Source organism: Pinus tabuliformis, chromosome Q (genome assembly GCF_031772625.1).
Source record: "Pinus tabuliformis cultivar Carrire ecotype Pingquan chromosome Q, CPIR1, whole genome shotgun sequence".
Classification (NCBI taxonomy): Eukaryota; Viridiplantae; Streptophyta; class Pinopsida; order Pinales; family Pinaceae; genus Pinus; species Pinus tabuliformis.
The window spans coordinates 981,667,398-981,682,127 of record NC_142296.1 but is presented as its reverse complement, the minus strand read 5'-3'; positions in this window follow the sequence as shown (position 1 = coordinate 981,682,127).

Here is a 14,730-nt window from a genome sequence, read left to right as displayed (position 1 = left end):
TGACCATCCCTGAGTCAGTCCTTGCAACTAAATTTCTTCAACTTGATCTATGATTTCGTGTTGTGGGCTTGCCTACGATGGATCGCTTTCTATCGACATTAGCTCATTATCTAGAAAGATGATCTAGGGCTCATCAGTACCTTGAGATCTGCATGCCTCAATGGCAGGTTTCTCGCCTTTGACGACAGTTTACATCATTGACTTTCGATCAAAGGATTCCGTGACATGTTCGACATCAACACATTTATTCGCATCTCATGGATTGTACTGGGTACTTTGAGAGCCATTGACATCACTGGTGGTTTCTCTCACACTTGTTAACAGTTTACATCATTGACTGGTAATCAAGTGGTTTCTACCATGTTCGACATCAACACATTCATTCACATGGATAGAATCGTACTGTTTCGGGAAGTAGAAATGAAGACCCTGGATCTAGTTTCCATAATCCAGGCTGCGAGGAATTTTGTATTCATTATATAATGGACTATTCATAAACAGATGGCTGCGTCCATACTGTGTCCACATGAGTCTTTACTTGTGATGTTTTACAAGATCATTCCTATATCAGAGCAGTAGTTAGTCTTTCTAGTCAGTTTGATCTAAGTATGGGAATGCCTACCTCAGCGATGATATGATCTCATATATATATCTTGCATTGAATGTTTTTATAGGTTCCAACCGGGCTCTCCACAAGATGATCCTCGAAATGATAAAGTACTTCACTCTTCCTAAATGATAAGAAATCCTCATCTACTATAGACTTCGCACTTTAGGGGGCAATCTGTTACACAAAAATATTGTCACCATGATTATTTGCAGTCAGTATGGGTCTATCATCACTTGTACTGTCCTCCTAAGCAAGTCTCAGACCTCAGCTCTTCAAATCAAGCTTTGGAAATGGGAGAAAGACATTAAAAATCAATGTAACTCTGGTTCCGCACTTTCTCTCACTGTCACCTGTAGTCCCGCACCTTCTGTGTACAAAAACTGCGGACCTGCCCGCTTTGTAACTAACGGTGTAGGTGCGGACCCCTATGAAATTCAAAAGGCACAAGTTTTATCTTAAAAAACTCACTTTGAGTTAATTCTAGAGGTTTCTAGAAGGAATTTTGACCTGGATTGTTCGCTCTGAGGTGGTTCATGCATCCCAAAAGAGAAGGAGCTAATCCCTTGATGAGAGGAGCTATCCCTTTGAAGGAGGACCTAGTAACCTCCCTCCATTGCACTATAAATACAGGCATTGGGCTGGTTGCTAAGGAGGTTAGAAGCTGAACATTTTTTAGGGTAAATGCTGGTGAAATCAAGACTTCCTAGTTAAGCCTAAGAGGAGAGATCACATACCTTTTTGGTTTCATTGGGAAGTGAGTGAAACTTGTCAAAGTAGAGGAGACTTCTTGCTGGACCCTGGGAGGAGCTTGTACAGCATCAAGGCAAAGGTTGTAAAGTTCTTCTTTTGAATTAATACAATCAAACTCATTTTTCTCAGCAAGTAGCTCATGTTATTTGTTTCATGGACTCCTTGACTTTCATGTTAAATATGTTTTATGCAATTTGCTTTTCAGGTGCTATTTAATTTGTTTTCCTTGTTTGTGTTTGCAGATTCGCGAAAAGGAGCTCATTTGGATCAAAGGAGCAAGGGCATCCACAAGCTTGCGTTGGACCTAAGGTAGGCCCTAAAAAGACTTGTTTGCTATTGTTTATCAAAGCATATTTAGAGAAAGATAGTGTCTGGTTGGTTTGCTTGTCATTAGGTCTTCTTTAGATTCTAGGAAGGTCTATCTTGTCTGCAAGATCGACTTATTCCATGTGACACTTTCAACAAATTATGTTCATCAACTTTCTGTAAAATAATTCATATTTAAGAACACATAAGTATGGAAACAAAGAAATAAACACATAGACATTGAGAGAAGCACTTCACCAAATAACGTAACACATGAATCCTGTAAAGAATGTCCTTTGTACTACTAATCATCCCATCAAATGGAAATAGTACAATAGATTTCTAGAACACAAAAATCAACCCTTCATACTTCAAAAAGAGAAGTATTTATAAGTTTATTTACAAAATATCCTGTCATAACTGACCAGGATGTATTTTAGTTATTCCTAAATAGAATCTATCTAATTGTTACAATAATTTAAGAAAATTGAAATTGTTTGAATTGGTGGCACTAGATTTGTGGAACTACTAAATATCTAGCCCTTCGAATCTAGCTGTGTTGTTGATGCTAAGTTGTACGAAAAAATCATTTTCTTACTCCAGTAACTCACGCAATTGATCCCAACGTTGTTCACTAGGGATGACCATCTTGAGCAACTTCTTGTAGACCTCGTCCACTTCAGTATATTTGGAAAAATTTGGTTTGAAAATAAATATGTGCTTGATTTCATACTGGATGTCTAAATCATATGCTAATGCCTCTAAAAACGCTTTCTTTGTTATGATGTCTTTCACTACTGCAACCTTAGAACCGTCTTTAGAAATGGTCATCAATTTTTAGCTATAATCTAACCATGTTCTGAGCTTGTCATTTATCACTAATAAACTAGGAAGTCCCTTTTTGTATAGGACTTCCAATTTGCTGAAGAACCTCTCGACACCAATGTCCATAACTTGACAATTTTCTTCGAGTTGTCTGATTAAATTCCTTTTGGTCAACACAATTTTTACCTCTAGTATGGTCTCAGTCCTATCCTTAATCTCCAGTTCTTCTAGCTCCTGCTTTTTTTTTGGAATTGAGAAACTTGATGAGTTGATCAGCTTCACTGGGTTTATCACCCAACTTCTCTCTAATTTCTTCAATAGCTTCATTAGATTTATCAATTAATTCTTTCAGCTCAAATATGATTTGTATAGATGGCCGGATTTCTATCATGGCTTCATCTATCCTTTTCCAAATGTTGTCCTTGACCTGGGATAGGGTATTACCCATGGAAGTTTACTTTTCTATCTATTGCACTCTCTAGGTAAGCCTCTGGGATTTATACAGATTTGTTAGGAGAAAAAATTCTCATATCCAGTGTTCTGTTCTTGTAGGACCTTTACATCTTGTCGTATCTTTTTTATTTCTTCTCCTTGTACTAACATATTTTCCATTGACTGGGCCAGTTCTATAGAATCATCTACAGTTGAGGTAGAGGGTACTGTAGAGGTGGATGCTCCTGTAGTTGTAGCTGATGTAGGAATGTATGTTTGAAGTATTGATGCAATAGGCACTGCATCAAGAGGAACCATAGCGAGCTGAGAATTCTTCTCCTTTTCTTTGATTAGTTTATCCATCTCTGCCTCCATCTCTTTAATTTGTGCACTCTGTTCCACTAGTAGCTTCAACATTTCCTCTTTCTATATTTCTGTTTCTCCTAACTCCTTTGCCTGAGGATCTTCAGTGGTAGGGAGCTTCAATTTCTTTCTCAGGGATGTTATATCAGCATTCTTCTTCTTAATAATCTCTTCCATGGCCTTTGAATTACTTGGATCAAAACCTGATTTGATCACCATCTCCTCTAAATATTTGATTGTATTATCTTTGGCGAGAGAGGAAATTTTCTCTAGTTTGAGTTATGATTCAACATTGTTCAAAGATAGCTGCAAATTGGAAGTATTAATGGCAGTCTTTGTGAAGGGTGAGTACACCATCTCTCCTGTTTGCCTGTGCATGTCCATCTGGTCCAAAGGATGGACATCTTTTGCCTCAAAGTCAAATGTGGCCTTCTTGAAATCAATTGTTGATTTAGGTTGAGGTATTTGGGCCTGGAAGAATGCCATGTGCATTCTACCTTTCTCTGTATCATAGGGTGAAATGAGCCCATGTTTAATTGAGGAAGATTTTTTCCTGAATTGAATATAAATGTTGTCATGGAGGGCTTCAATATTCCTCTGTTTGATTTCTTTATATCTTTGAAGTATGTCCAATTGCCTCTATTCTATAAATGACCATGTTGTATGAGGTGTTGTGGTTGGATTCTATTTAGCGGTTGAAGATGATGGAGAATCAGTGGTAATACTACCAAATTGTAAAGTATGAAGTTCAGATTATACAATAGTACCTTGTGTTTCCTCCCTTGGTGTGAAATCTACCTTGGAGCTTGTCTTTGTTTTCTTCATGTAAATTTTGAATTCCTTTACTGAGAATTCTGTTACCGGAGAAGAATCATCTTCTCTTTCCATTTTATCGTTTTTCTCTCTAGGGGTAGGAGTCTCTGAAGTGGTTGTGGAAAACACCTGCTCCTCAGCCTCCTGCAATCTGTTCTCTACCCAATGTTGTTGATTCATGTATTTCTCAATTTCTAGACTTTGGGTATGTACATAAGGGGTTGTCTTCTGCTCCACCCTTTGCTTAGAAATTACCCCAAAGGGGTCATAAGACCATGTGAAGTTGAGGGTAAAATTCATCTGTTTTATAAGCAGGTATGCTTCCTCTCCTGTTTCTCTACTATTACAGATAAATGGCCCTATCTGTGTTTTGATTATGAACTATGACTTCTTCTTGGCTGCCAGAAAATGAATGTTATCTAATTGGATTATTTGCCTAATGTATTCTAAGGAAAATATCCTCATAGGAAGGTATTTTGGTAATTTATAGGGTGGAAGCCCAGAGCCATAAACCCTGATCTTTGTATATATTTGGTATAAATACCAATCACCTATTTTCACCTGCTCACTGAGATGCAACACCTTTTGAATGTCTTCACTGATCCTAGGAATTTGTTGGTTTCTCAACAAACAAGTTGTTGGATATATGAACTAGTCAATGAAGTCTTTAAACATGTACTCCTGTGAATTCTTTCTGATAATTGAAGTCCAAAAAATTATAGACTGAGGCTCACCTTGTTAACTGAGTTTCTGGACTGCGAAAGGAAACCTATCTGTATGGAATAAAAGAAACATATACATGAGAATAGAAGAGTATCTGATCATTCCTTCAGTTATAAATGGAATAAATTATTCATGTATGATATCTCCAAGAAATTTTCCATAGTAAAAATTTATTGATTGTCATTCTGTGGAAACGATGGACATAAAGCCTAAAATAGGCTCATCTGCCCATTCATCTGAGAAATATCGAACCAGGCAAGACAAGATAGAGATGATCTGCTTGATTCTTTGGGGGGAAATAGAAGAGGGATAAGGGGGGTTTTTCTTGGGCATTTGAGAATATTCTGGCAGGAAGACTTCAAAAATCCCCACTCTTTAGGGAAAAGTGAGTTTTTGGTAAATCTATTTGAGAGCATCTATTGAGAAGGGAGTTAGAGATTCAATGTGTGGGATCTGCAACATCTAGTTTATACTCTCACGGGTAATGGTGAAAAGGTTTTCACCATTAAGGGATATGATGACTCTTTTTCTTGATATGTAAGAGGCTTGTCACTTAAGAAAAAATCCAAGGAAATAATAGGATTGGGGAAATATGAACAGGGTTAATCTAGACTGCCAAAGCCTAATCTCATCAGACTTGTCTAGATAGGTGTCCCAAAACCAATAATGTAATTCAAAGAAGTTGAATTCACACTCTGTTTCGGTAATTTTATATTCTCTATCGGCTAAGGGAATGTGGTCTAAATCCATAGAGGAAGAAATCATCAGGTTTACCATAGTGGCATCAGTTTTGATTTTTGGGCCATTGTGATAACAGGTTGAAATTACAGAGGATGACAGTGCTAGTTGTGTGGGAAAACAACCAGCAGGTTATTACTCTGTCAGCAATGGATTGTGGATGAGGGAAAAAGAAGATCGAATTAATACGAGTAAGAGAATGTTAGGATGAAGAAAGAAAGAGATTGAAGGTGAGTACGTGGATTTTTAAATTTGCAATGGAGTGAGATCGTTGGCTGAAATGGTCGCTTGGGGGAGCATTTACTCTACAATGGGAAACCACAATGGGAGGAAGTGGCAATGTAAGGTTGTAATGGTTAGTTGACGTGGCACTAAGTGATAGGCGAAAAATGGTGTGGGACCGTTGGTGGGAAAGGGAGTAAGGGCTGAGCGGTTTTTGGAGGGGGTATGAGCGGTAAGTGGTAAGTGAGAGCGGGGTTGCGAAATGGTGTGAAAGGGACACATAGCGACACGGCTCGATGGGGAAACCTCTTTTTTGAACAGCGCCCCGGTCAATAAAGGGAGACATGGTGGCAGGGGGGGGTGGCGAAAAGGCTTGGGAGTTGTCCAATCAAACAAGTGCTATGATGAGGAGCAGGGAGATGTGTGCCCTTTAGGCCTTACTGAAAAAATATCTCATCGTGCATATAATTTTACAATAAGGTTCAAACTTTGGAAAAATAATACCGCATATGGGACTTTTATGATATATTCAATTCCCCCACCACGCCCCTCCCCCAAGCTAACCTAACTAAAACCAACTAGGGTACATTCAGGAGTGTAAAACCTTATTTATTTTGCAATTTAAAGGACTAAAAACACCTATCCAAAGAATAAGAACTAATATAACAATTGCATTAATCCATATTACACTCTTGGATTAACTGTGTCATCTAACTTATGTAACCTAATCTTAGCCAAGATTACAATGTTTGGCTAAATTATTCATTCTAATCTAATTGACATAAATTGAAATTTTCTTGAACATCAGTATGTTTCAAACAAGAAAAATGTTTGTGGCATGTTGAATATGCTACACACAATTTCATGAATTTATTCTTAAAAAATTATTGTACTATCAGTGGCACTTCAACTAGCATCACTTTCACATTTTTCCCTTTTCTGTGACGTTCTTTTATCATTTATTTTTCTTTTTCTATTCCATTATAATTATATATATATATATATATATATATATATATATATATATATATACCCTCTTTTAATTTTTTTACTTTTATTTATATACCCTTTTTGGAAATGATTTGTAATATACAATATTAGTAACAATTGCAAATACTAAAAGAAAACACTCAATCATCATTTTATCCTATGAATCATAGGACCCTAATAGAGTGTTTAATAAGTAACCATAAGATGTACAAAGGATTTCAAATTCAAAGAGAAAGGTTTATTGATCCTCTGACCTCATATCATGGAATTTGGGAAGGAAAGATGGAGGGATGTTTTTCATATGAACACTGATATCAGTATGTTGAATGTGAAATCCAAGACGATATTCCTCATTGTCATCATCTCTGTCCATTTCTAAGTTCGCTTCAACATCTTCTTCTTCTACCTGCAAAAGTGGATGGTGTTGTGGCTTTTACTGAACCATGTGATCAATTGGTGTTTGAGAAGTATTTTTTCTTTTTTCTTTTAAAAATTGAAAGAAAATTCTAATAAAATGAAAATTTCTATTCTTGAAATGAAATATTCCTAATGATTTTTTTTCTTGTAGAAAGTAAAAGAAATGAACTAACTACCGAAGAAAACAATGTATACGTTGACACCTCCCCGGCAATGACACCAAAAAGTGATGAGCCCATATATTTCAACAAGAATGTTGCAACTCCAAAGGCTACCAACTTAAATATCCACCTAGGGTTCGTATAAACTTAAGAGGTGTTGACACTATATATGTAGCATGCAATGTGTCCTTCCTTGGTTGATCTGATGCAATGAAGTGAATATCATGGTATCAAGCCTAAAATAATTGTAGAGAAGCTTGGTTTTTAGATTTTGTAAATAAAATTTTAATTAGATTTTATTTTAAATTTAAATGATGAAATATTGTGATTATATGAAAAAACATGTTATTAATTAAACTAGCCTTTGGAAGGTCAGTGAGAAAATCTTTTAATAATATAAAGATTTGTAAATCTTATGGATTCCAAAACCATGTATTCAATTGTTGAGGATTCATATCTGAGTCATACCTGGATTGTGTCTATATCTCTGAGAAGTCAATGAGCCCTTTCAATTTCACTACATAGACTTTCCTCTAACTGACCTACTTAAAACATCTATATCTCTGACAAGTCAATGAGCCCTTTCAATTTCACTACATAGAATTTCCTCTAACTGACCTACTTAAAACATCTCCTCAGGAAGTTGGAGTTGAATGAACAAAACAATAGGCCAGCTCAAGGTTACCTAAGTTGAGGTCATTAGTGGGTGGCTCTTTTCTCATTTATTATTGTTTCTAACAAGTATTCAGAAAGGATTTTCCTTGGCTTATGATGACAAGGCCTTGTATTCTTTAAATGGTAATGGATTAGCCCCTATACTATCCGTTATTGATCGAGTAAGCACCCGCCGCTATTATTATTTCAATGTGACCTGTAAATGAAATCAACTTCCTCATCCTGCTGGTATCTATCGGCTACCCCTTCTCTTGTGGAAGTAGTCCGTGAGGCAAGAAGGACAAGAGTTCAAAATTACAACGATGGATGTGTACGATAGTAGACCTGTCGGCATGTTATAGACTAGAAGTAGTATGACTAACCCATTCGATTAAAAAACTTCCATTTTCCTATTTAAGAGTTGTTGATAGTCCTTGTCACAGGTGATAATGGTTTTTCGTTATAGTACCCAAACAAGCCATGAGTGGGACAATGGCCCAAGGCTAGTGGGAAGGGGTCACACTCAGTGACTTGAAGTTAGTGTTCTGTTATGAAATATTATATAAGCTATAAGATTTAAAATTCAAATTTTAATAAAGTAAAAAAAAATATAAATATAATTGTAACAATTAAGATTAGCATTATCTACATTTAGTCTTCAATAAGATTTTAATCAATAACCTATACTAACTATATTTTATGCAAACTTGTTTGCATGGTCAAATACTTTGAAAGCAACATAAAGGCATTTTATACATTGATTTGATTTGTATACATATCAGCCTCCTTGTTCTGTTGATATCCTTTCGAAGAGAACTAATCTTGTCAATCCAATTGGAGAGATCTGATGCTTCTGAAGAAAATCTTTGATTTGACCACTCCACAATAGCCTTTGAGTAACCATAATAGTTTGTTTCTCAAAATTCCCCACAAAGCCGATCTCTCTGCTCTAGTGTTTGTGCAACAACTAGTAAACCTCTAAATTTGACTAAATCTCCAAGCCTTGGTAACAATCATCATATGTCACATTTCTCAGAAGATGATGCTCCATCAAAAAAATCTTTTGGAAACCTATACCAAACATCCTTCATAAAACATCTTAGATTAGAGACCATTTTAGTGACAGGGCACTTCTCCATAAAGAAAGTTCTAATCTTTATCTCTTTCTAATATATAAATCTATAATATAGAAGGGGAATGTTCTGTAATCCTTGTACCTTGCAAACCATTGAGAGAGACAAGCATCCATTGAAGACTGATTCGAGGAAGCATTGAGATGAAGAATGTGGAGAACACATTAACATATGGGCATGGAAGAAAAAGATAGTTGAGATCTTTCGATGAAGCCCGACAAAGCACACATCTACCAGGGCCTATAAAGTCCTTTTCAGTCAAACTTGTCCATGTAAGGATTTTGTCTGACTAGCGAGCAAAAACATTTAAGCTTTAGTCATATATCCTACTTCTAAGTATCTTGAAACCAATTTAAATTTGGATCAACTACCAATCCAGAATTATCCTAACATAATCCTACAATTATCTTACAATAAAATAAATTTCTTGTAATTATCCTAAAATAATTTTATGATCAAATAAATTTATTTTAAGTAAATTATATGCTCTTAGAGATATACTAAACAACTAATTAAATTTCACAAAATAATATAATATATTTATAAGATTAAAAAAAATTAATATTATAATGTATTTAGCAACACTGTAATAAATACACAATTAAATTTAAAAAGTATATTAAATTTTTTCCTTAATGTTTCATATTCACCATTCCTTCAACTAACTAAATTGAGTAACTAAAATAGCATATAGGTCAAAAACTTAATTTGCTGTATAAAGATATAATATTGTTTAGTAATCAAATATATAATTTTATGGGCAATGATATATATATATATACACTACTGTGTACAAAGGTCTGCAGTCCAGCTTATCAACACTAAACGACGTTGAAATGAACATTTGTGGTTGCCGAGCGTTACCACAGGCCCCTGCCCAATCCAAAGTCACCATCTTTCATATTTTAAGCCACCCGTCTTTTCGCTCCTATTAAATCCAGCTGCGAATGAGTCACGAAGTCCGCTCAATCCCTTTGTTCTTCCCATCATATCCGAACGAACGGGACAAAAAAGAGAGCATGTGCTCCAATAATTAAAGAAGCGGCCAGCCAGGAAAGTGGACTCCCTCCAGATCTTGTTATGTTAGAGATTTTACGCAAGTACCAGCAAGACATAACAATCTTCCCAATTAGACATTGTACCACTGTGCAAAGGAAACAACTATTCTCTAGACTAATAGATTAGCAGTTGAAAAATACACAAACTATACTCAAATAAATTAGGTCTGCCTATGCTACTTATGGATTTAAGCACTTTCAGCGCAACTCTGAGTAATAAATGAACGCTACCAAGTGTATGTTGGGGAAATAGTTGTGTGCAGTGTGCACGCAGACCTCAGCGCAAAAATATAAAATAAATGAATGAAGTCGTAGGTGGTTTGCTACAACAAACAAAGATTATAATTCTTACCATATTTCTTACTTTCATTGCACCATGAAAGCAAAGATTGTTAGATTAGGAAATTGATCTTTCTCTTGAACATCGAATTTTGGATACGTAGATTTTGAAAATATTCCGAATTTTTATGATAGGGTCAAACAATTAATCTTTCTCTTAACTATTTTTGAAATCTGCAATAAACATGATAGAAATATGATAGAAATGAGTCAAACAATTAACGCTTCCTAACTATTTCTGAAACCTGCAATAAATATAAGTTTAATAGTTGAGGAGTCTTATTTGAGTTGTGTGTATATCTGTGAGAAGTCAATAGGCCCTTTTATTTTCACTAAATAGTCTTTCCTCTAACTGCTACACCATCTCTTGAAATGACCTATTTGCAACAGCTGTTGAGCTTGTTGAAATCGAATGAACACGGTGGTAGGAAGTCGAAAATTACCTAAATTTAAAATATAAATTTATCTCTCTTTTATATGTCCATTGTAAATTCTAGAAATATTTGGATCCAAAACTAAAAAGATAAATTATATCAAGAAATATCTCTGAATCAGAAAAGTAAATATCTCTGATGACAACGACTTGTGTTCTCTAAATGGCAATGGATTATTCGTCACTGATCGAGTAAGTGGCCGGCCCTATTATTATTTGAATGTGACCTGAAAATGAAATCAACTTTCTCGTATGTGTAGCGATGATTCTGTGTGACACTATACCTGTCGGCATGGTACAGACTGAATGGGTTTTCATTCTGCTAGCTAAGGCAGCCATGAGTGGGACGGTGAAAGTTTCCAATGGGGAAAGGCCAGGGGGAAGGGCGTCACAGTCAATGACGTACGCTATTTGATAGGAGATTTTTAGTATAAATAAAGTTAAATATGATTGTAACGATTGTGTTGAGCCGCCATTCCCCATCACTCTTGGCATAAGATTTCAATATGAAGTGTTCTCTGCAAATGTGTATACATCGTAAAAGTACAGGTTCACATCCGGAAAGGGTCAGAGTAGTGTAGTCAAATACCTTCTTGCAAAGCAAATTAATGACATTTTATAAATTGATTTAATTTTTATAAATAAAGAATTTTAATAATATTTATTTATTTATTTTAAAATTAAATTATTATTATTTTATATATTGAGTTATTAATTTTTTATTTTTATGAACCATTTTATTTATTTTAAATATGTTTTAAGAAAGAGTAAACAAATTCCTAACAAATTAATATCATTTATTGTCGGCACTTAATTTATTTAATAAATATTTCTCTCTAATATATAATTAAAATTAAATGAATAATATATTTTTAAAACCCATATTTATTTATTTTTAATAAATTCTTTATATTATTCTATTTTATACCAAATTTATTTACCAAATAATAAACACATGAATTAAAAAATAATATCATTTAACAATATCATTTCTACTTAATATCATATCACATTTTTTTATTGATTCTTTATATTATTCTATTTTATTTCAAGTATTTTATGTTATTTCAAGTTTATTTACTTAGTGATAAACACTTGAACTAGAGAACAATATCGCTTTAGTAAGTTTGGGGAGAAATGTTTTTAGATAACATTGCATTAAAAGAAAATAATAATTTTATTAAAGAATTTAAAAAGTCAATGTTAATCATAAACAAAACATTTTGATGTTCATCATAAATAACATAATTATGATGAGTGATAAAACAGGTCAAGAAAGCCATCATGGAAACCAACCTGGAAGATAAAATCAAGAAGAAGCTAATTCCCTCTTGTGAGGTTATTCCTAGAATTTATGGGTTACCAAAAATCCATAAGGAAGGGGTTCCCCTCAGACCAATTGTTAACACCATTGGTTCCCCTACCTATGAATTAGCAAAATATGTGGCTAAAATCCTAAAACCTCTAGTTGGTAACACAGACTCTTTCATAAAAGACTCCAGTGATTTTGTAAAGCTCATTAAGAATAAAAGGGTGCATAAGGATGATATTCTTGTAAGCTTCGATGTCGTATCATTGTTTACTAAGATTCCTCTTGATGAAGCTGTTCATGTCATAAAGATGGCCACCGATCCTGAAACAGCAAAGCTTGCAGAAATCTGTTTACGGTCCACATTTTTTAGTTTTCAAGATCACTATTATGAGCAAATTTCTGGAGTTGCCATGGGTTCCCCGCTCTCACCTATTGTCGCTAACCTATACATGGAGTACTTTGAAAGGAAAGCCCTTGACTCCTTCCACTTGAAGCCAGCATGGTGGAAAAGATTCGTAGATGACACCAACCTGAATTGGACTCATGGTAGGGCTGAGCTTGAGAGGTTCTTCAATCATCTTAACTCTATATCTTCCGAAATTAAATTTACGATGGAGCTTGAGGAGAATGGCAAGATCCCCTTTCTAGACGTTCTGATCAGTAGGAAGGAGGATGGTACTTTGGGTCACCAGGTCTACAGAAAGAAAACGCATACTGATAGCTATCTTCACGCTGACTCTTATCATCATCCCTCCCAAAAATCCGGCGTCTTAAACACCCTAGCTGTGAGGGCTTTTAGGATCTCTGACCCTGATCACATAAAGGAGGAATTAGAGCACTTGACCTCTGTCTTCAAAAACATTGGATACAAGGAATGGAGTATCAAGAAAGCTATAAGAAGGGCTCAGGATAGGGCCCTCTCTGAGCGTCCCCCTGGAGACAAGGAAGAAAATCAAGGGAAAGTTTACCTTCCATTCATCGAAGGGATTACAGATAAGATTGCAAAAATTCTAAGGAGGAAGAACATTCACACTCAATTTACAACATGTGGAACAATAAGGCAAATAATGAGGTCGGTTAAGGATAACATTGATCGAAAGCAGCTCAAGGGGGTGTACAAGATCGATTGTTCTTGTGGCAAGAGTTATATTGGGGAAACAGGTCGATCTCTGAAAATAAGGCTTAAAGAACATACCGCTGACATAAAGAATGAAAGATCCCGCACATCAGCCCTTGCTGAGCACTCATCCAAAACCAAACATCATGTGTGTTTGGAAAGCGCCAGGATTATTGCAAGGGAGGACAACTATCATAAAAGAAAAATCAGGGAGGCCATTGAAATTATGAAATACCCTCAGAACCTCAACAGGGACAATGGAAATGAAATCAGTGGAAATTGGCTTCCTCTGATAAAACAAATGAACCCCCCCAGACCCTTGGAAGCTCACGATCGGAAATAATGGGTCTTGCATTCAGGGAGTTTACTTAAAGCAATTAAAAGCAAATTTATATAAGTATATAATTATATTAATTATATTAATATATAAAATATAAAATTAATATAAATTACTTTATATTAAATTAAAATTTTATTAATTATATTAATTAATTTATATTAATTGTATTAAGTTAAGTTAAATTAATATAATTTATATTAATTATATTAATTATATAAATCATTTTAATTAATATTAATTATATTAGTTATTATATTAAAAATCTTATAAATTATATTAATTAATTTATATCAAATTATTTTAATGAAATTAATTAATTTATATTAAATTATTAAAATGATTATATAAATTAATTAAAAATTTGTATATAATCAGATTTATTATTTACATATATTAATTATAATAATATAATTAATATAAGTAAGTTAGTTATATTAATTAATATAAATAAATTATAGTATAGATTTTAATAATTGTTTATAATTTGATAATTAATATATTTTAACTATAGTAAAAATTTTATAAATTCATATTGATTTTTATTAATAGAACATATTAATTTATTTTAAATATATTAATTATTTTATAATCTTATAAAATCTTATAAATTATATTAATTAATTTATATTAAATTAGAGTAAATTAAAAATATAAATTAATTAAAATAATTAGAATAATTATATAAATCAATTATAATTTATATATATTATATTATACCTAGTATTTATATATTAATTATAATAATATGATTAATATAATTTAGTCATATTAATTAATACAATTCAATCATAGTAAAGGTTTTAATATTTAATAATTTTAATAATTAATATATTTCAAAAAAAAAAAATTGTAAATAATAATAAAATCCTGTTTCAATGAATAATAAATAAAATAATAATTAAGAATCATATGTCGGCCTTTTTGTGAATTTAGGGAAAATAATAATTAAGAATCATATGTCGGCCTTTTTGTGAATTTAGGGTTCTTGTATTTA